At 45.1% G+C, this 20260-nt stretch overlaps 1 long non-coding RNA gene across 3 annotated transcripts; it reads left to right on the top strand.

The window, feature by feature from the left end:
* Nucleotides 1–666: 666 nt before the first annotated feature.
* On the top strand, nucleotides 667–19179 carry LOC125715216 (uncharacterized). Of its 3 annotated transcripts, XR_007383965.1 has the most exons (8): nucleotides 667–798; nucleotides 1940–2107; nucleotides 7494–7643; nucleotides 8208–8234; nucleotides 10273–10412; nucleotides 12201–12356; nucleotides 16878–16942; nucleotides 18558–19179. It is a non-coding gene; the product is annotated as an uncharacterized LOC125715216 (long non-coding RNA). The 3 variants fall into 3 exon arrangements; XR_007383963.1 differs by having other exon boundaries at nucleotides 16878–19179; XR_007383964.1 differs by having other exon boundaries at nucleotides 12201–12370; nucleotides 16878–19179.
* The last annotated feature ends 1081 nt before the right edge of the window (nucleotides 19180–20260 follow it).

Genomic DNA, 20260 nt, shown 5'->3' with positions numbered 1-20260 from the left:
GGTTTGGCCCCCTGTTGGCCACAAACAGTCACAACACTATCTAATAAATAAACGTGTTCCTTATTTGGGAGATGCCGAAGTAGCATGTTCTGCTAAGCAGCTAGTAAATTATGATCGTCTGACTTCAGTCTATAGCTAATTTTTGAAACGTCTAAGGGAGGGTTAGGGTCCTGAAGTGACTGTTTGACTGGTGCCCCAGAGACGACGAGGCAGCCCCTGGTACGCCTCTCACTGGGGGCCGTTTCTGACAAGCTGGGAGGGGTAGATGGGACAGGAAGGTGAGCAGAAGACTGGCCACGGAACTGGAAACACTGGGATGTGGCCGCCATACAGCGGCCGAGAGAGCCGAGGTCAGTGTGAGACCTAGACGGAGGCACCAGACGGGAGGGAAGTTTCCGGAATCAAGGTGTCAATTCATTTGGGGCTCGGTACGTGCACTAAGAAGCCAGATAGAAATTTCTTTCAAAATATGAAGGAGGGAAGTTTGTTACATGTCACTGAATATATTACACTTACCACATTTACTTAGAAGCCATTAAATATTTGGAGGGAAACAAACTGGGAATCATTAACCAGGAAATGGACACTGATTAACATGAAGTGAAGCAAACACCCCCCCCCCCCCCCCCCCATTGCCCCCCCCCCCCACCCCACCCTCCTTAACATGTCCCGGAACGTGCCGCAGTGTGACGTGGGCCAGTCTGAGGACCTGAGGGCTGCGGAGAAGCGGTGCAGCGTTTAAGGAAACGGGCGTAGTTAGCAATCTCTGCGCATGAACGCCCGAGAAAACAAGAGAGGGTGAGTGAGGGGCCGGATGCCGTGTCCCTACCGCACAGCTGGGGGGGGGGGGGCAGGTTCACCTCACAAATTGCAGGATAATTGGTCAAGCGAGGCCCAATTGTGGCCGTCTCGGGGGTTGGGGGCTCCTGCCCCACCTTACCCACTTAGCTAATCATTTTCTTTGCGCTCCTCTTAATCAAAAATACCTAAAGTACTGTTGCTTAAGAAGCAGAAAAGCAGAGCTCGGCGTTTGGGGGGCAGATGCATCACATGCGCAGCGCGGATAGAGGGGGTACAGCGGCGGGGGCTCGGCAATCCGGCTGCCTGCGGCTGGTGTTTCCCGTCGGTGTCGTCAGCGGGGAGGGAATCGCGGCTGCGTTGACAGGAGGGCCCCCACTTCCTGCCTGCCTTTCTGAAGGAGACGCCCCAGAAAAGGCAAACAAGGCTGAGATGCAGGCCAGCTTAAGCGCTCAGTGCCATTGTGATGCTCCTCGGCTGCCCCGAATCCTTACTTTCCTCTTGCTGTTCGGATTGAGGAGCCAGAGATGTTTGCCTCAGTATCACTAAGAGCATGTAGGTGCAGCAATTAGCCCCCTTTTCCCATTGTTTCTGTTTGTGTTGAGCGTGTTTTTACGGCATTTCCTGTAAACTAGGTGCCAGCAGTAAATAAACCCCTCAAACTTTCAACCTCGTTCGACAGCAATGCGAACGCATTGAGACAAACTGGATGCATGTAAAAATGAGGCGAGGGCGGAAGAATTCAAGATGGGACGTTTTGCGTCTCATCAATACAGACGGTGGTGAATCTGCCAGGATACGTGCAAACTCAGTGCTCGGGTGGGGGCCCCTGGATCTGGAACTAGCATCACCATTACAGTGAGGGGTGCGGGCTGACAAACACCACCTGGGTTATTTTTTCTTTTTCCGGAACATTCTCAGCAGCGAGTCTCATGTGGCCTGCATCTCTGCCTTCACCTTACATTTCCATGCATTTGCAGGAACGTGTTTTCAGGTGTACGTGGAACCATCCACCCCAATTAGCATTCCAGCATGGGCTCCTCAAAGTGACATCCCCACCCCCCCCAAAGACCCCCCCCCGTTAATCTGTGCTCTCCCCCCTAAGGGCTTGCCTGACCTACTGCTCAAATTAACTCTGCAGATGCCTGGCGGGGGCCCTCGGATGGTGCTCGCCGATGTGGCCCTGCCCTAGTCTGACCCCCCCTGACCCCCCCACATTCCAGGATGACGTGCTGGCAGGTTTCCAGGCATGAAGTTCCTCCCATCCCCCATCTCAAGACGGCCGCCGTATCATGGTGAATAATCCTTGGTGAGTCTCGGCCTGCTGGGGGGGCGGGTTGGGGGCGGGGGGGGGGGCGGGGGCGGGGGGGGGGGCGGGGGCTAGCCCTCTGCCCTGACAGAGCTGCACTTAGCTTTAATGCACAGGCTTAGCGGGTTACTGAGCAGCACTGAAATCCGGCCAAAGGAGGGCGCTGTACAGGAGGTCACCACTTTCAGTCCTGTACTCGGTATAATAGTCACCTCTCTTTTGGGCTCTTGAGCAAGTCCCTAAAACCCCGCCCCCCCAAATCCTCCAGGGCTGCCCCTGCACTCAGACCCCAAGCTTCACTCTCACCTCTGTGTGTCTCAAAGGAGAGCATGATGGGATATGTGAAACGAAGCACTCCAATGTCCTCCTGCAAATGCCCAATAAAGCTTCAATCCAAAAGTGTCATTAGGACATCCATGATCCAATGTCACGTCGCGCCACCATCCTCTCACGTTACACCTTGCATGCCGCTTCCCAGTAGAGATGGCCGTATTCTACAAACCCACATTCATATTAGCTATTGGATAACTGCCACAAAAAAAAAAAAACATGAAAGCATTACGTTTAATTTACCACACTCAACATAAGCAAATTTAATTTAAGGCGAATCCTTTTAATAAATGTAGAAAATCATTACGGTGCATTTCCCTTGTGGGGGGCCAGCCATCCTTCCCAGAATCCGGCTGCGGTGCCCGTATCAGACCAACCCACAGCGGGCTAAATATTTATTGATCAAATGCGTCTAATTATTCTGAGTTCTGTTGCCTCCGGCTCAGGTTCTTTCTTCTGGCTTCTGTCCCCGACGGGGAAGGGGACTAGCAGCCTAGTGAATACGCCTGTCCTCCCCCCACGACTGTGCCCAGCCGGCAGGCCCGGTCCCGGCGCACAGCGGATCGGCACCCCGGCGTCACCGTGACAGGCGGGAGGGTCGCGCCAGATCGTAACAAGCTTTCCCCCTCATCCTCACCGTCTGTCTGACATGGCGGCCCCAGGGTGGAGGGGAGAGCGAGGCCGGCTCAAGGCGTCAGCTTGGTCACGTGGGTCCGTCTCCGTTCAATCAGTGCATTGGGATTACATACCCAGGGCCTGCCATGGACGGCAGCTAAGAACAGCTCCGGGATGAAATAATAACCGAATCTCTTGGAAAAAGAGGAGCGCAGATAAATAAAGAAGGCGTTACATAACTGCCAGAGTTAATTCCATTGCCGAAAATGCAAATGACACACAATGAGCCCCCTGTGTGAGGACGAGAGGAGGAAAGGGCTCCTTCTGACGAGATCACGGGGCTAATGTTCCCCAGCAAGCGACGCCATGCCGCATTTCGTCCAAATTAGACGGATAACAGATAATCGCAATTTCAATGTCATTAAAGGGCCTATTGGAAAATAAATGCTATTCAGACCTTATAATAAACATATGTAGATATTTCTGAGACGTTAATTTGCAGAGATGACGAGTCAAATTTGGCAGGAGCTCAGCCTGAGACTGGGAGGAGGCTCTCTGAGGCCCCAGAGGCTTCTGGGAAATCTCAGCACTGCTCCACCCGCACCCTCTACGTTTACAAGCATGCTTCTGCTTCATTGTAACAACTGAAGCTTGGGACAGGCTGCAGCCCCTCCCCTTACCATGACGTTGACCGGAAAGGAGGGGGGGGGGGGGGGGAATTGCCTACATTGCACTATATAGTGTCGTCTTCTGTTTATTTGTTTATTCATTGCTTGTTATTCAAGTGGGACTGTTGAGCTGGGAATTATTTGTTTTTATAATGTTACTGGGCAACAAGGATTTTCTTCCTGGGGAGGGTCCGTAAAGTTATCTGATCTCTGCAAATCAGATAGGCCTACATTCCATTACATCTGAGCTTGAACAAATCTGTTAATCATTGTTAATCAATGAGGAGCCTTAAAAACCTACCACAGTACTTCTTTGGTCATGTCGCACACGAGGCAGGATGGTAATTAAAGACTCTGAACCGTAAGTCCATCAACAGGACTAGCTGTTGTACCTTGAGGTGTCAGCGCTGTATAAATGGGTGCAGTTTGGCTAACGTCAAAATGAAGACACGCATGTTAACAGCATAATATATCAGATATAGGCAGAAAAACCAACCATGAAATATACGTGAGATACGACATATAGAGTTTATGGAAGCGCAAATGCTAAAAGGTGACATGTGCCTGTAAGTAAATCTACATTATATTTTTCATTTATATAATGTTTTCTTTAGTACATACTGATAGTATATTTTTGGCTCGTGTGACTTTTGCTATGAGGTGTCTTAAATGATTCGGAAAGGTAAATCCGAATTGCGTAAGAGTTTGTAGAACACATTAGTTACATTGCTTGAGAACTGCCTTTATGTCAATCATAATATACACTGAGTGGCCGGTGTATGGGGAACACCTGTGTGTTAGCGCCAACATGATGACCTCCAAACGGCGAATACAGAGCATACAAACAGGGTCAGAGGCTCACTTATAGCTCAGCAAAGCATTATAATGGTGAAGACCAAAGGAATAGTGAACACAGTTGGACTGTTAATGACAGACATGGTGGATGCAACGTCTCAGTACTAAGCTTCTTTTCGGGATGTTATGGAGTTTACAAGCGCAAAAATAAGAGCGATGTGCAGGAAGGCTTTGGTGATGTGGCTCAGCGGGTTGGGCCTCTGTGATGGTGACTGGAAGGTTGCCTGTTCAGAAGAGTTGCATGTTGGGCCCTTGAGCAAGGCCCTTAAATGCCCCCCCCAAATAAAAACACTGCATGGGTGCAAGATAAATGGTTGAGCAAGAGCTTCTCTCCCAACTGGGCGTGTGTGTGTGTGTGTGTGTGTGTGTGTGTGTGTAAATGTCTCAAAAGAGAGTTACAGTGCACCTGCACTAATCCTTACACAAATGACAAATAAGGTGGTTCAGGAGACACAGTGGGTCCTGCCTGATACCACATAGAGGTACCGGATAAGGCAGCTTATTTCACCATGAAAGGGTGGCGAGACCTCGTGTAGCTATGGAAACATCAGGGAAAGGCGACATCTGTGAACCTCGCTCACTGTCAACCCCGGAATAAATCCCCCCGGTGCAGGGAACCCCGTCCCCACACCCCCGCTCTGCGGAGCTGGCCCCCCAGCCGCGACTTTCCCGGCGCCAGCGCCGCGATACATTTTAAGCGATTTCAGTGAAAGGTAAGTAGGGCACAGACAGGGTGCTGCTGGAGCAGGAGGCCGCGTGACCCGAAGGCTGGTACTGCCAGTCCCATGGGATGCCAGGCTGTGGCGGGACTGGCCCAGTTAAGCACCCAGCCGTATAGCTGGCTAAGAAATTATTATTATTGCTCTTCGGGTCCAGGGTTCGAATGCCACCTCTCGGTGTGCGAGGAGCTGGCAGGTCTTCTGCAGTCCAAAATCATGCAATCAGGCTGCCTGGAGTGTCTGAACGGCCCATAGTGTATGACAGCGTTTGGCTGCCCCAAACCATAGCCTGTACCTGGGGCAGAGGCCCAGTCCCACAGTCACCCTGCATTCGATAAATAAATAAATAAATAAATAAATAAATAATAATAATAATAATAAGCTGGATCACTTCTTCTAGCTGCGAACTGCGGTTGACCCTAAAACTTCGCCTAAATTTGTGAAGGTGCCATTGGGATTTTCAAACATTGAGGGTAAGTGTAAGTAAATCATAACACTGAGAAGCAGTCAAGTTCACAATTAAACACACAATTTTAAGGGAGAATATGATTTATAATGTGCAGTAATGGGAAGCGGCTAGTAAAAACTTTTCAGTAGTACATCTGGCCACACAAACACACACAAAGAAACACACACACACAAGCGTTTGTATTCATATCATTCATATCTTGTTTGTATTCATATCGTATTTCTATGGCAAAAAATCCCAATTCCAACAGTGAACCACAACGTTAACCTTTAACCCAGCCTTCACCTTAACCTTAAGTAACCAAACAAAATCCAAGACTTTTGCCATTTTTAGTTAGTCAAAATAATAGGTTTTTATCATATTGTGGGGTCATTTGGTCCCCACAATGTAATCTGTACATGCCCCCCCCCAACACTCATATCCCAATGGGAAAGATGTAATTACCTAATTAGGCTGTCTTTCAAGTTTAAAACCTGCTTCATGAATAACAAACTTTTAAACGTTTTAAATGAATCGTGGCCAGATTTTGCGTGGCGAGGTGTGAATCTGGCGGCAACTGCGGATTTCCAGCCGTAATCCCAGCACTTTCCGGCACGTTCTGTACCAATCGTCTTTGACATCGCCGCTAGCCTGTGGTTTTCGTGGCTCAGACTCCACTCCACGCCTCTCTGATGCCATCTGGCAAAAGTTCTGTCATTAAACCTTGAGTTTGGTGCCCTGGGTCCAAGCGAACCTAACCTCACCTAAAGTGAAACACACACACACACAAATTATACAAACAACAGCATTGCTTTTTGCTGAACTTATTTTACTACAAATGAAACGAAGCAATTGATGACAGCCAATAGATTTCCCGCCTTATTTACGTTTTTGAGTCACAGAGCCATAATTCCTCAAATAATTGCGGTGGCCTTTGTTGCACGTTGTGTTCTGACGATCTAACCCACACACAAGCTTTGGCAACAGTAGCGAGTATAATTCTAATAATAAAAGTAATAAAGCGGACAAACAACAACAACAACAATAATAAAACCTTCGGAAAACATTTCATAAACCATCAGCAGGCAATTAGTGTAATCTGTAGGCCGTCAGGCTGCTGGGATCAGAGTTTGGTATTTGCTCGGGCTCGGCTGTACGTGCCCCGGAGCAGCGACCTCCGAATCATTATCTGTCTCTCTTATTACCCAGCCAAACTGGGCCCAGTTTTAAATAAAATATGCAAAGGTTTCTTAAATTATCACCCGGGGCAAGGCGGATTGCCTTTCGTGCTGTACATGTTGTTAATCTGTGAAATGCAAATTCTCTTCATCTTACACTCGGCCTTTATTAACTTTTTTGAATTTAAAATTCCACGAACAATGAGTTCTGTCAGCTTCTGAAATTATATTTTCTCTCTTCTTTTTATGTGCGCACGGAAGCGAGTTTAAAGCATGAAATTACCAGGGGAAATAAGAACAGTTTCATCTCTCTTTCACAATTTAATTGGCTGCTTTGCAATTATTAGTTTTTGCTGCTAAAGTATTTTTTTTATTTCTGTAACTGTTTCCTTAAAGCGACAGCATTCCTCTCGCTCCTTCCACCTCCTGTTGTTGTTTTTGTTTGTTGTTTTTGAGTGTGTTTGTGGGAGGGAGGGCGGGGTGGGGTGGGTTCTGACTACTCTGTTATGATGATAAGTGTTTTTGGATGACATCCTAAGGAAACTTTTATTTTCTCCATTTTTCGTTTGTCAGAGGCAACAGCTGTTCTGACATCTTCAAACGACTGCTGTCCTACACGATCCGAGCTTCAAATGCCACGATAAGCATCTAACCAGCTGCAGCAGCTACAGTCCTCCAGAGCGTGTCCCAGGATGCAAAGCGTGCAAGGCATGCCTGTGCAAGGTAACCCGAGGCCTGGCATGAAGCCGCCAACAGTCACACGCCCAAGCTGAGGTGACAGGGTCACGAGGGCCCCGTCACCGTGTCAGCACTGACATCATCCCTTTCATCCCCTGGCATTTTCAGTTAAGACAATCTTTTTTTCCTTCCTTTTTTTCCCCTAGCACCGATCTTTTAGTTAGCATTTAGGTTACATAACTAGCGTAAAACGAATCAGATCTAATGATAATATTTTGGATTTTTAATCATGCGTAAAGTTTTGCACAGCATGTTTACTGCACTTTAAAGGAAATCGTCGCAAATACAAATATTTTGTTTTGCTGATTTACGCATTTAAGAAATCCCCACAATGTTTTTGCGAAAAAGAAAGAAAGAAAAAAACCTACACATCTTTTCATGTTGCCGTCAGATATTCAAATGTACACTATATTTACATCTTAACAAAAATGTTCAGGATACCATATCTGTCACACATCTCTTATTTAATCTTTTACACTTATCGCCTTTAGGGATTGTATTGTAGGGACAGTGCCTTTTTTGATTAATTTTTCTCTTTTCGTGTTGCAGGTATGTTTCAGCATTCACTCCTATCAGGTAAATACCCCTGGGGCTACCGTTAAAATGTAGTTAAAGCAAAAGAAGAAAGCTAATGATCTGAGGACACTGCTCAATTAGAGCATCATTACCAGGGAGGCGATTAGCAGCTTAAATCTGATACTGCGCATAACACACGCAAAATGCATAAATCAAACGGTGCGAAAGAAAATAGTTACCGTGCAAGAAAAGCTCTTATCGTCGCGTATCAAAAGACGCAAAGGGGATAAACGGGGCAACCGCGCCGGCGACAGAAAGACATTTATTCAGGAACAGCTGCTAGGACATGAGCGCACATTACTCACCATCATGGTCATTGTCACCGCGCGCATAATGGACCTATAACTACTTTAAGGTGGGATGGCCCCTCCTGGGAGCGCCGAGCGCCTTTTTATGGCATAACCAGGTATGTCCTGGAGCTCAAGTTAATAGCTTATAGCATGCAAATGGACGTGATCTAATTTCACTGTCAAAAAGACTCTTCCGAGTTACGAGGAATTACTCATTTCACGCAAAAAAATATATCTGAATGTGGGAAGTCATAATGGATGGATGGATGGATGGATGGATGGGTAGATCTGCAAACGACTGGACTAAAAAGCCGACGATTCGGTCTGCATGTGGCTGTGGCGGGCGCAGGACCATCCCACCCCATTACTGTCAAAATGAAAAACGGCCATATTATGGAAATCACCTGTAAACTAATAAAACCGATTCAACACATGATTAAGGAGCGCTACAAATAAAGGTCTAACAGGTTATATTAAAACATAATCAGGAACACATAAGCAATGATGTTTCCAAAAGTACTGAAGGTTTTATTGCGTGTTAGACAATAATAAACATCTCACGCGCATCGTGATAATGGCGGAAAGACTGATATGAATGACCGGCTTCTGGACTTAGAAGGATTCCGGGAAAACACCGGGAAACTCTTTTGAAATCTGCTTTTCTTCGAGGTGCTGTTTCTGGCCATCTGATTCAATAAAATATTCTCAAGTGTGGATTAATGAATAAGAATTTCCTCTGCAAAAGGTGTCTTCTGTCTGAAATACTTCCCTACACAGTAGCTAATCCACACATTTTTATATACGATGTCCGTGTCCTTCATGAGTCACTATCCTAGAAGGTGAGCGACACTCAGTTCTATGTAAAGTTGGAAACAAACATGGACCTACTGAACAGTTTGATAGTGAAAATCACAGATAGTTCTCATTTTCTAAGTTAAATGCCAAAGGGAGTCTTTTTAAAAAAAATTAGATTAATATGTTTGTGTTTGTGCACATGTTAATATTATTAAATAGGTCACCACATGAACTCCTGAAGGTTTTATGTTTTATTTAGTATTCTTTTAAGCTTGTACGTGACTCAATGTGTAGAAAAGCCCTCGAAAACCACAGGAGCCGAGTGTTTTTCCGGAACCTTCCGTGTGCATGTTCTCCAAACAGAGTGGTCGGCAGAGGAAGGCGCCTGCCCTGTTATGTAATTCTGAACAAATACGCTCTCAGCACTCTTGTCCCGGTGCCAGAAAGACAAGGCTGCTGAACCACAGCAAACATGGGGCCAGAATGATTAGTCAAGACTCCAGAGGTCACGGGGTCGATGACCCTTGTCGGGACGTGGAATTATTCCAACAAGCAAGTCTGCATTTCAAGTAGCGTGTTTTTCTGTGATCGGCTAGTGAGGCCTGGCCTCTCGTTTTTCTCCCCCGTGTCACAGAATGTCACAGGTATATAATGCTGTGTGTAATTATTATCACACAAATACTACTTTTCCCAGTATTCGCTTGCATTGCTGACATATAGTAAGTGTTTTCAGTTTACACTATTTATACTACGGATTTACAATTGTAGAAAAATCTGAATTAATGATGTACTTATAAACAACGCAAGCGAAGATAGAGGTGTTTTATCATTTTTTTTGTGTGTGAGGGCGGTGTTGAGTTTGTAGTCATGTTTGGGAATCCCACAAAGTACTTGATTGCAATTTGCCTGCTTTCCCTGATCCTTTTTTTAAATCTTGGCTTTTATCTATTCAGCTGAGGGCGGCAGTTACACTCCAGCACCCCCGCCGGTACATGAACAGCAGCTGAACCCCACTGAGCACACCTGACCCGGGGAATCACCTGCAAAGCATCACTCTCTGGCACGCCTCCAAGAAAGCACCCTTTGTGCTCAGGTGAAACGCTGGCCCACGGTTCTGATCAATGTGTCTGAACAATATTACCTTCGCTTGTGATGACACTAAGGAATGGGGGTGGGGGGGGGGGGGAGGGGGTACTGACAACATTTCCACTAGTCAGCTCTCAATATAAAATCAGTCACTTTTAACTTCTTCCAAAAAAAAAATACACAGAAAAATTCAAATTTAAAAACAATGTTCCTACGATTAAGCCCTAGAAAAGGGCTGGGATAGATTCCACTTCAAAAGAAAAAAAAAAACATAATCTGTAACTTTTATTCAAAAATGTGTCGCCGCATTTCTCGGTGCAGAAAAGCAGCGAGAGCTAGACAGGAGCTGCTTCCTGCACGTTCGAGAGGCTGGTAAGATTACTGGTCCTGCCTCCATCATTACAATATGTTTTCTACAGTGACTAATTTAGAAGGTTAATTAGTTGTCTCAAGGCAATTTAAACCATTTTTTGAGAATAATAATATGGAACTAATGATAATTATAATAGAAAACAGCAGTGCAGAAACTGGAGGTGCATTTATTTATTCACTGGTCATTATTTTGTATATTTAATATTGTGTATATTTAAGCTTAATAGGAAATTGATATGGAATTTCAATTATATCACCTTCTCCATTTATTTGTTTAAGCAAAATATTTTAACACATGATTAGTTACAGATATGTTCATTAAAATTTAATTTTATTATCATTTTAAAGTTGACGCAAACTGAAGCAATGATTGTGTCTACAGTTTTGTTTAAATAAACAGGACACGTGCAGCATACTGTCTACAGTGCTTAGCCTGATTCACGTCTTACTAATGTCAGTCAAACCTTTAACATCTGTAATTGGCATTTCATATACCATCATTATTCAACAGCACCGTAAAGAACTCAGTCATATTTTATTCATGTCTTCAGATCAATTTCCATTTATCCAGATAAGGTATAATGTTATGTCATTTCAGCAGCAAACCTGTCTTTGTTTGAGCAGATTCAGTCAGGCATGAATGCTTTTAGGGAATGTCCTTTTTCAAATGATAGGCTTGCTTTCCATCATTTTTATTTGTCAGCTGGGAAACACTCCACCAATCAGAAAGCATTTATAAAATGTCCTTTCGATCTGTATGACTTGCTATGCATGTTGGCTGGTGCGAACTCCACCAGTTATAAAAAGTATATGACACATTTTGTTAAAATGATAGGCTCACTTTCCATTAGCAGGATTCGTCATGCGCGCAGGCTAGGACGCACTTCTCCAATCAGAAGGAATGTATAACACGTTCTTTCAAAATGATAGGCTCACTTTACAAGTATGGGATTTATTTTAAGTATCAGCTGAGATGCAGAGAGTGACACAAGAAGTGACACGGCAGGTGAAATCATACATCTTGTATGTCTTTGGGGTGCGAAAAGGTCCACACTTGGGTCAGGCCCCCATGACCCTCTGTTCCTCACCCAACTGGTTCTCGGGCCCGCGTTTTAACCTGGGCGGCTCCGAGTTGCACCAACACCCGATCTAATCAGCTTTCGAGCAGGAGACTCCTTTGGGCAGGCAGGTATGGGCTGGGCATAGAGTCAGTGACTGTTTAATTGGATCAGAGCCGTTTCCATACATACTACCAGGCACTTTTCTGAAAGCTTAGCCAGCGTGATAACATGCAACAAAAGGATCCGGTATTCTTCAGGCCTTCCCGCCCCAGCCTGGGGGGAGACACCTGGCAGAGCTCAATTAGTAACAGAATAGCAGGCAAGCTGACAGCGGTGATGAATCTGTCTTCATCCCTCTTCAGTCTGCGGTGCCTTCATCGTCCCGCTGGAAACTTCACCCACGCCTGAGCCCCACCAAGAAGGAGCAGCGTGGAGAAGGAGGCCCGTTTGGCTGCCGTGAGATGCTCAGCGGCGTGGCCAGGACACCTGGGCGGCTGCTTTAATTAAAAGGAGGCAGTGTACGTTCCGTTCGGTAGGCTCAGATCCACGCTTCCCAAATTACACAGCTTAAAGCATCGTGTCTCTAAACCTTTTATCCACTTGTACTTAATTCACCCATAAAAGATGAGTGTAAAGTACAAATACTTTATCGAGCGGTGAGGGATTTCGGGTTTAATGCACGTCATCCCCAGGCCTCATGCTCAGGACTGCTTTGTGCAACGATCATCTCTGTTCTGAGCCAGGGCAAAGAACGAAGAACAGAGGAGGGGAAGTATGGACTTAACCCACAACTTGACATGTCAGGGTTGTGAGATTCTCCAGGACAGGCAGAATGTGTTAAGCACATGCTGAAGCTGTTCTGTACAGTCACACCCCACCCTTTAAAAAGCACAGTTACTGTGGGGGGGGGGGCATTACTTCATGAAACAGGGAGTGGGAGGAGCCCCTTAATTCTCACAAGACTTAGTCGACATCCTTCCTGCTGGACAGTATGACAATTTGCAGAGAAGTAAAGCATGTAGAAATTCTCACCATGTCACACTTACTTAGCATGCACTTTTATCCATAGCGATGTATATTTGAGAAAGCAGGATCTGAGAGTACCTGGAGTTAAGGGTCTTGCTGAAGGGCACAACAGCAAAACCACTCCGCCAGCCTGGGGACTTGAACCAGCAACCTTCTGATCACAGGCACAGCAGCCTAACCCGTAGAGGCACACACCAGCCGAAGTTACTCTAATCTTGCTCCCCTGTGCATATAATAGTCAGATGCCAGGCTATCAAGTTGGAGAAAGACAAAGCTGGATATCTGAGTCTCATTGGTGTTACTCTTTCTGAAGCACCTTCATACTACACTTCACAACACGACCTTAATTTATTCAGTTAAACACAAAACGGTATATGAGTGGCATGCTTGGATCAGCTCGATGCCAGATCAGGCTTCGTGTAAAAGCCATCCCGCGTCACTGTGTGAGGATCACTGCCCTGTAGGATGATTGGCACAAACACCGTAACGCACACGAAGGTGGGGAGACTATAGCAGTGAGTAAACACTGTGATTTTTGTCTGGCATGCATAGTTTTTAACAAAACTTCATTTAGCCAGATTAGCCTGATTCGTGACATCCCATTTAAACACTGGAAAAGATTTCAGCAGTTCATTCCTGTACCATCAATGAATCGGTGATTACCATGGTAATTCGGCAATTTTGGAGTTGTTAACAAATTCATCCGTCAGTCAGTCTCTGTATTTCGATATAAATAATATATAAAGTATAAATACAAGAAGACTATGTAAACTAGGTCTGTAGTGACCAGTAAAAAATATTTTCATGAACTAATATATAATTATAGTAATATATAATTATATATAAATTATATTTTTTGTACATATGTAATTAATTTTTACTGTTTTTATTGAATTGTGAAAATTATAAATTTTGTAGGAAGTTACAGTTCCTGTTTGTGAATTTTGTCTGCGTTCTCTCTCAAAAGTGACCCCCCAGTTCTGCTTTCAGAAACGCGATGACCCATCGTGGAGTATAATTGTTGCTAATTAAATTATTTGTTATTCATGGCTTTTGTCTCACATTAGCATAGCGGAGTCGCGTCAGAGTGTGAGCTACGTGCAGTTTATGAATCATCGCAAAATAGATTCACTAATAAATTAATAAAGGGACTCTAGGGTTTCATTAAAAGGTGGCTGGAGGGGTGGCGGCAGGTTTCCACGGAGACCACAGGTGGTTTGCTTTTTTTTTTTAAACTAGTTTGGGCCAGATGATTTTTCACCCCATGTTTGCTTCTCTTACCTCAGGCAGAAAGTTGGAAATTTTAATGAAACCCCTGTTGTCCTAGATATGACTTTGATCAGTAGCAGAGCTCCTCGCCGGATCAGCAGCTGGGCATTCGGGTTCGAGGTCTGAGCGCAGACACCGGGGCTTCGCAAAACGGTGCGGCACAGATCCTGAGAAAATCTCTCTTCCCTGCCGCAGAAAAACACGAAGCGCACGGACATTAGAGAAAGCACTCGTTCTGAATTCTAGGGGAAAAAGAAAGACGAAAGGTTATCCATAATGAATGGACTGGCTTCCTTCTGAAAAAAAAAGAGGGAAAATGGGTTTATGCCACAGGGAAAGATTTCTAAACACAGCATTGTTCACAAACACTCCTACGTACCTAGAATTTAATCCATCCACTTCACGCAATGACCTGCAATCAATCCTTCTTGACTTCACCTCATTCAGCGAGCGCGTTACTTTAGTGAGTAATATCTGCAGCGTCCATATTCACAGAATATGATTTATAATTTCATTTGAAACGCGGTCCAGATAATTGTTTAAAGCTCGACCTCCTCATTTGGTAGCGTATCAGATGCTCCAAAGGCCATCCAGACAGATACTCAGAGCTTTTAAAAATGTGTAACGGGAGTCAAGCTCAGCACTGTAGGGGCTGTAATGTGAGATTTTTATAATGGTCTGACATTTGAGGAATGTTTTTCCAAATTGCTCTCCTACACAGTTTTGGAGGGAAAAGAATGATAACCGCGATGCATGGTACCCAATACCTCGCATGGGCACCTAACCTCTCCTTAAAAGTTTGCACCTGAATTATGAGGTCAGATAACTTCTTTGTTACCTTCGGAGCGTTTATGTGGGTGTCATTGATAGCTTGATTGCGACAATGTGGAGAACCGCTACTCGTAATGGCATCAGTTCGGTTTCCAGGTTCACCGTTCAGATGTCGTAATTCGGCTCAGAGGGCGAAAGTGGAGTCTGAGGGCCCCGAAACGTCACCCGCCCCTCTCCACACCCTCTATAGTGTGAAGAGCCGGAGTGAAATAAATAATGATGAATTTAATTTCACTTTAGGGACCGAATTAGTCTCTTAGTCATGGCTTTAATTGGGGACGCCTAATTGAAGTTTAATGCGATTCATGAAAGGGTTTTTTTTTTCATCGCGAAACCCAGTTCGCGTGGTGGGTTTACACACATTAAAGAATGCGCCAACTGGTATGTACATCAGACAACACGCCATCTCAGGATTCACTAATACAGCATTTAAGGATTAGGCTGAAAAAGCACAGGTTTGCTCAGCCTTGGTCACTGATATATTCTCTACGCCTTTCTAATAAAATCTCTCTCACAGGTGGTTTTGATTAAAGGCCATTTCTATCACTCCAGTAGGTCCAATATGTTATACTAGGGCTGCCAAGTCACACAGCGTGAAATTACTTAAATTTCAGGACACCTGTCTTCTGGCTTAGAGCTCAGTGTCGTCACAGGTGAATTCAAAGAGGTGGGAACTGCAGTGTGGACAACAATAACAACGACGCCAACAACGGCGGCAGCAACGGGAAGGTGCCATTTGCATGGGTTTTTAAAGCAGACGTCCGATGCTCCGTGAAGGTGCTCCAGGGTTCTCTGCCAGGACCGTAGCTTGCGGTTAAACAGCCTTGATCTTTCTGGCAGTTCTGTTCCCATCTGCATGATGTGATGGATCTCAAACTTCACCCCTGCCATTAATCTTCTCTAAATCTGCCTCCCGTTCGGGCCCGGCAGCCATAGGGAGTGGCGTGTGGGTAAAGGTTTGCGGAGGGCTCTTTCAGCTGTGGCGGCATTGACACATTGCGCTGTCAAATCAGAGAGCCTCTGAAAGCTTTTCCCCAAGGACGACTCCACTATTCATGTGTTTGGATAAATTTGGAAGAAATCCAGGTGGTGCTGAGAATGGTGGCCAAGTCTCAAAGACCCCTTTGAAGGCGAGGTGTAATTATCTGCTTTTTGTTACTTTTTTGTGTTGGTGGTACACGTCGAGGAATTTGCTTTATACCTGATAACAAGTGAAGATGAGAAGAGCGTGTCTGTCGCCGGATTCATCCGGGAGCCGCTGTTTTTGGGCCTCGAGTCGAGAGCCCATGATGCCTCGGCGAGAATCCTAAATTTTCTGTCTCATAAACTTCTGAGTGTGTGTTATAATATTTATTTAGACTGTAAAGAATTAACTGTCCCTGGTCTGTCGATGGCTTATGAATTAAACAATGAATTAAAGATGTGCGGATTGCCCGTGGTAAATATCAAGCCAAGCCCTTATGATCGCTGGAGCAAACGAACACGTCAACAAAGCGCACGGGGGGGGGGGGGGGGAGGGGGGGGGCTACCAACAATAATCACAATGACCATAACGGTGATGTAGAATCTGTTTCTTTTCTACATTTCACTGGTTAATTCTCTGAATATTTTCAATCAAATATAATCTCCTTTGAAGATTTTTTTTTATCATGTTTACTGTAATCCCACGTTGGGAAAGATGACATCATTCCAGTATTTTGGTTTCAGTTCAATGTTTAGGTGCAGCGTGCAGAAAACGATAAAGCCGAACTCTCCAAATGGAGAGTGCTTAGGGGAATTTAATCCCCAGTGGCACTAAAGGTACGAGAGGACCTGACCTTTCCATACGTGATTAATTTCTTTCATAAGGTGCTTTTTTAAAGTTAGTTTAACTAGGAAAACAAATGAAATAAAAGTCTTCTTTTTCCTAATAGATCTCCTCACCGCTGTTTCCCAAAGCTGCGGAGAGATGGGGTGCCTTCAGAGAAGACTGCTACAGGTCAGCTATAGCAGGACATGTCATGTCTTTATGGGACAGACGCCGGAGAATTCCCTGGTACTCCATTTAGTTACTGAGGAGCAAAAATAAATAAATTTTCACCCTGCCCCTATTTTGTTTTTGAGATGGGATTGCAGTACAGTATTGGGGACCAAAACTCACTCAGTCCAAAGAAATTGTCTGGGAAAAATCTGTGGACTGAGTGAGTTTTGGGAATCTGCTATTCAGCTGTGTTTTCCATTTTAGCAGCAACCAGCACTAAGAAGTCATTTTCTTAGCTTTAAAGTAGTCTTTGATTCGTAATGCCGGAGTTTACCCATGGAGCCTTTTTTTTGGGGGGGAAAAAATGCGCTTGAACTGCTTGTTCCTTTAAAGTTTTGGCCATACCTGAGAAAATAAATGAGGCCCTCTCCTCTCCGCCCGTCGCTCCCGGAGAGCGGAGGAGTGCGTCCCCGCTGAAGCAGCCCTGCATTGTGTTTCAGCCGCGTTGCTCTATTGTTCTTGCCGCTTATGAAGAGCTTCACTTCAAAGCTTCCCCGTCTCTCTTTTTAATTAAAATATGTGCTGGTATTTTGGGCAAAATAATAATAATAATAAAAATAGTAATTTCATCAGAAAGTCACAGATGAAAGTCAAACTGCCTTTTCCCAGGAATCCCTCAGATTCGGCACGAGGATCCTTTGTTCCCTAATTTCCTATTTGCAGATTTGCTCGGGTGAGAGCTTTTTCTTGGGGGCTAAAGCACCCCCCCCTCCCCGCCCCCACACACCTTTTCATCGGAGGCCGCAGGGCCCCTCCAGCACGCCAGGACAATGCAGGTATTTCAAGAGATGTTACAGAACAAAGCTTGTTAACTTTCATCCTGAATACTGACACTCACCTCATGTGCTGACATCACGGAACGGTACAATTTTTTTTTTTTTGCACATTTAAAATAGTACGACAAATAATGACTTTAGTCGTGATACGAAAAAAAAACAACAAAGAATTCTGGTAGTAGGCACAAAAAAATCCTCTCTGAGCGTAAACGTTCTTGATATATAAATCTCCCCGGAATGGTTGATGCTGCACTAAAGTGAAATAATGCAATCAGTGCGGAGCTGCTGGAGTCACTGGTGTCATCCAAACTATAACTTAAGTATATTTATGAATGAAATTTATTGGGCAGCTCATGTCCTTTTTGAATATACATTGTTATTGTACTGTAGCTCACGGTGTTTTACAAACGGAGTGTGATGTCCTATCATAATCAGCCAGCATTCGCCATACACTTCATTTAAACCCCAAATCGCATAAATCTTACAGACGCTTATAACACACTGACAAGGCGCCACTCAATGTTTCGAACCCATCGCCCCTCAGACGCCCTGATGTGGTCGGATGGATACACTCTCACCACATGCTGCGCCTGAGTTAATGCATTATGAATGTTGACAAGTGCGTGCGTGTAAATCACAGGGTGAACATTGGGGGGCCCCTGCTCAGCGCTATGACAACACATATGGCGGCGGTATGAAAAATAGATGGGCCGTGTTGGATGCTAACAGCTTGTATGATGCTAAAGCCAATTGTCTTTGAAAAATTTATGTCCTCCTTTTTTTTCCCCCCGTTACAGGAAGCCCACGTATCGGTCTCTGTGCCCATGACGCTGTCACATGATCTCAGGGCCTTCTGCTTTCCAAGGGCCATGCGATATGAGCCAGGAAGCTTTCACTGACGTTGGGGATGATAAGGAGAGGAACGGGACCTAACTGCTGGCAGTGAACTTTCTCCTGCTTAAATAGGGGGAAAAAAAGAATTATCCATCCATCCATTCATCCATCCATCAATCCATCCAACCACTGCGGAGAGCCTGGAGCCTATTACAGGCAGCCTAGGGCACAGGACAGGGGATAACCCTGGATATCAGAAAAAAATTAATTATTGATTATGTTATTTCAGCCACATCGGTGGCTTTACTCCACGACTCACTGACTAACTCAAGGCTTTAACATTTTATGTCTGCTATGAAAGATGTAGATACTTATTGTCACAGAGAAAATATGGGTCACCTGTATGAATTTAATTATGAGGCATCTATATACTGAAATCATTATGACACGATAAAGCTGGATTTCTGCTCGGGCAGATGGGGCACCACAAACCCACAGGACCCCAAGCTAAGCCCTGCGTGCTTTATAACAAATGCTATGCACATGCTGGTTAATTTATGTATTAAATTATAATGTAAAACATCATTCATAGGAAAGTTAACTATAAATTTTATAGATTAGCTGGCCATATAAAAAAGGGGGTTTTATTAACTGAACAGGGGCAGAGAAACAAATGAGATGACATGGGGTCAAATCAAGAAAGTGAATATGGAGAAGGACATGGGCAGACAGGTGGAGTGACATCAATGACCAGACTGGAGCTGACGAGACAAACAGGTACTTAAATACAAAGACTAGGGGTAACAAGCAACAGGCTTATCAGGACCCTGTTAGGATGGAGACAGGAAGGTCAGCCGGAAATGATGGGAAAGACGTAACAGTATCCCCCTCCCCAAAGTGTGCTGTCTGGGCACGGAGGATAAACAGGGGAGGGGACCAAGACGACTGTACGCAAGGGTGGACAAACAGCCCACACAAGCCCAGAGGGGCTCAGCCACCAGACAGGACAGGACACGCAGCACAACAGACATGGAGCAAACAGGGACTGGACCAGGGAACAAAGGGACTACATGAACACCAAATACCTGAAAATGGTCCCCACAACATCAAAATACCAGGGTTTTTTCACATTGTGAGGAACATGTCGTCCCCAAAATGTAATATGAACCTAATCCACACACAGGCACAAATGTATGACTAACCATACAGACACACACACTCAGACACACACACACAAATGTATGACTGTCCATACGGACACACATACTCAGACACACACACACACAAATGTATGACTGTCCATACGGACACACACACTCAGACACACACACACAAATGTACGACTGTCCATACTGACACACACATGCACACAGAAAGACGCACACACACAAAGACGCACACAGACACACACACAAGCACACAGACACACACATGCACACAGAAAGATGCGCACACAAGCACACAGACACACACACAAAGACGCACACAGACACACACACACAAAGACGCACACACAAGCACACAGACACACACACACACACACTGCTGGATTTCCCCCAGGGTGTCACGTTGCCTCTTTGGACACTGACATCCTTATTATTTTTACCTGTCCTTTAAACATCTCATTTAAAAAGCTCCTTGAGCAGGTTCCCGACACTGAAAGCTA

This window comes from Brienomyrus brachyistius, chromosome 19 (assembly GCF_023856365.1).
Source record: "Brienomyrus brachyistius isolate T26 chromosome 19, BBRACH_0.4, whole genome shotgun sequence".
Lineage (NCBI taxonomy): Eukaryota > Metazoa > Chordata > Actinopteri > Osteoglossiformes > Mormyridae > Brienomyrus > Brienomyrus brachyistius.
This window is presented reverse-complemented; position numbering and strand designations above follow the sequence as displayed.